Raw genomic sequence first — 2,184 nt, forward strand, 5'->3', positions numbered from 1 at the left:
CTTCCATTTGTCTTTTGCTGAAGAACATTTCACATAGAAGTCAGTTGGCTGTAGGCTAGGTTTATGTGCTGTGCTAAGACATAACATAGACTGGCTTAGCAGGCTGTATGAACCTCGTCCTTATTTGGCTCCTACAGAGACAAGGACAAACATGGCTAAAAATTGTATTATTGCAATCCAGGAATTTTTTATTTTTTTTACATTTATATCCCGCCCTTCTCCGAAGACTCAGGGCGGCTTACATTGTTATGTAAGCCATAACATTATGAAACATTATGTTAACATAACATTATGAAATGTTAGCCATACTATTTCCTGGCAGGTGGGAATGGTAGTTTAGAATTTATACCCAGTCGGTAATGAAGTTCTTTGTACTCTTTTGTAGTTCCAGTTTCTTTGAAAAGGAACATTGTGTTTCCTCTTGTGTCTGTTGATTGATGTTGGTTAGAATTTCCATATTCCTCCTCTACTATTGTTGTGGCCGGCCAGCCGCCAGCAGAGCTTATGGCAGACTCAGACAATGAGCAGGTTGGGGAGGAACTTGGGCCAGTTCTGGAGTCTGGGGAAGGCTCTGATGGTGTTGTGTCTTGCCCGCCCTCAGAGCAGCCGGGGCCTTCTTATCTGCTCCCGAACACGGAGGAATGTATGCCTCCCGGCCCCAGTCCTGGCTCCATGCCCAGACAAACTGCAGAAGAAGGAGCACCTCCCTGCCCCAGCCCTGACTCCATGCCCAGGCAAACGGAGCAGCTAGACCCCTCCCCCTCCTCCACAGCATGTGAGCCTGAGGAGGGTTTATTACCAACAGCTGATTGGAGTGATCCTCGCATCAGAAGATTGGATAGGCGGAGGCAACAGAAGGAAGGGAGGGGCAGGCCTTAATGAGTGCTGAGTCATGGAGCCACACCCCATGGCCTATATAAAGGATCTGCTTTCTGGCAGTCTCTGAGTCAGGCAAAAGTCGAACTTATCTTGCTGAAGTCACTTACTGGTCTCCTGCCTGCTCTGAGGACTTTGCTAGGACTTTGGGCAGAGCTGCAGAGGCAAGCCTGATTCGGATTTCCCTGACCCGGCCGTCAGCGGAGGAGTGGGACACGACAGATGGATGCTCTGCATCAGATGCAGAGATAGAGCCAGGACCGTCCGACATTTCCCAGCCACTGGAGAGGTAGCTGCCTTTGGAAGCTGATATGAGTGAGGAGGAAGAATAGCTGAGGACTGTTCCAGATGCACGTATGCGCAGGGCAGTTAGGAGAGGTGAGCAACGGAGGACAAGACGTCAACTTGGGAAGCAAAGCACACATGGATGCTGAATGGCCCCTCCGTGGCTGGGAAATAAATAGAAGGAAAAGGGAATGGTTGTCGTTTGAGACAACAATTCATATTTCTGGAGATTTTGCTCATTGTGTTTCGTGCATCAAAGACTGCTTGCCAGAACTGAATTTGTAGCCTTTTGGCTGGGAGCTCACGGCCTGGCCTTGCAATTATTGCAAGGAACTGATAAGGTCTGCTGCTGCTGTTAACTCCTTGCAGGACTCTTTCCTGGACTTTTTGGTGGGTAAATGCAATTAATTCACAAAAGGTAAATAAAGAGGGGTTTTTTTGTGACAAGGAGTCTGTTTCTTGCTTCTGCTAAGGCTGGGTCAGAACAACTACCCTGATAAGTACCTGAAGGCAGGCCAGAATCCCTCAGCCACTAATTGAACTCTAACATACATTTTTTTTAATGGAACGCTTCACGAATTTGCATGTCATCCTTGCGCAGGGGCCATGCTAATCTTCTCTGTATCGTTCCAATTTTAGTATATGTGCTGCCGAAGCGAGCTAACATACATTTTAGCTTAGTCAGGTCACAATTACAACAAATTATAGTTTAATGGGAAGCGTGAACCCATCCATTAGTGTAATCCATATTTCTCAACCTTGACAACTTTTAAGTTGTGTGGTCTCCAACTCTCAGGATTCAAGGTTGAAATGGTTGTCAGGATTGAACAGCCCTGACCTAATCTAGATTGCTAAACAAATTGAGTAGAGATGGTTTACTGAAAAATAACACAACTGAAGAATCACCTACCTACCATACTACGCCATAAATCAGACATTACAATTCGGAACGGTTAAGCTCATATGGCTCATGTGGCACTAAGTCAAAATGCATTACAGCTTTATGTAGTGTTTTAAACCTCC

At 46.1% G+C, this 2,184-nt stretch overlaps 1 non-coding gene across 1 annotated transcript; it reads right to left on the minus strand.

Moving 5' to 3' along the window:
• Positions 1-1,717: 1,717 nt before the first annotated feature.
• On the minus strand, positions 1,718-1,822 carry LOC131189446 (U6 spliceosomal RNA). The gene has a single exon (XR_009153051.1). It is a non-coding gene; the product is annotated as a U6 spliceosomal RNA (small nuclear RNA).
• Between the last annotated feature and the right edge of the window lie 362 nt (positions 1,823-2,184).

This window comes from Ahaetulla prasina, chromosome 1 (assembly GCF_028640845.1).
Source record: "Ahaetulla prasina isolate Xishuangbanna chromosome 1, ASM2864084v1, whole genome shotgun sequence".
NCBI lineage: Eukaryota > Metazoa > Chordata > Lepidosauria > Squamata > Colubridae > Ahaetulla > Ahaetulla prasina.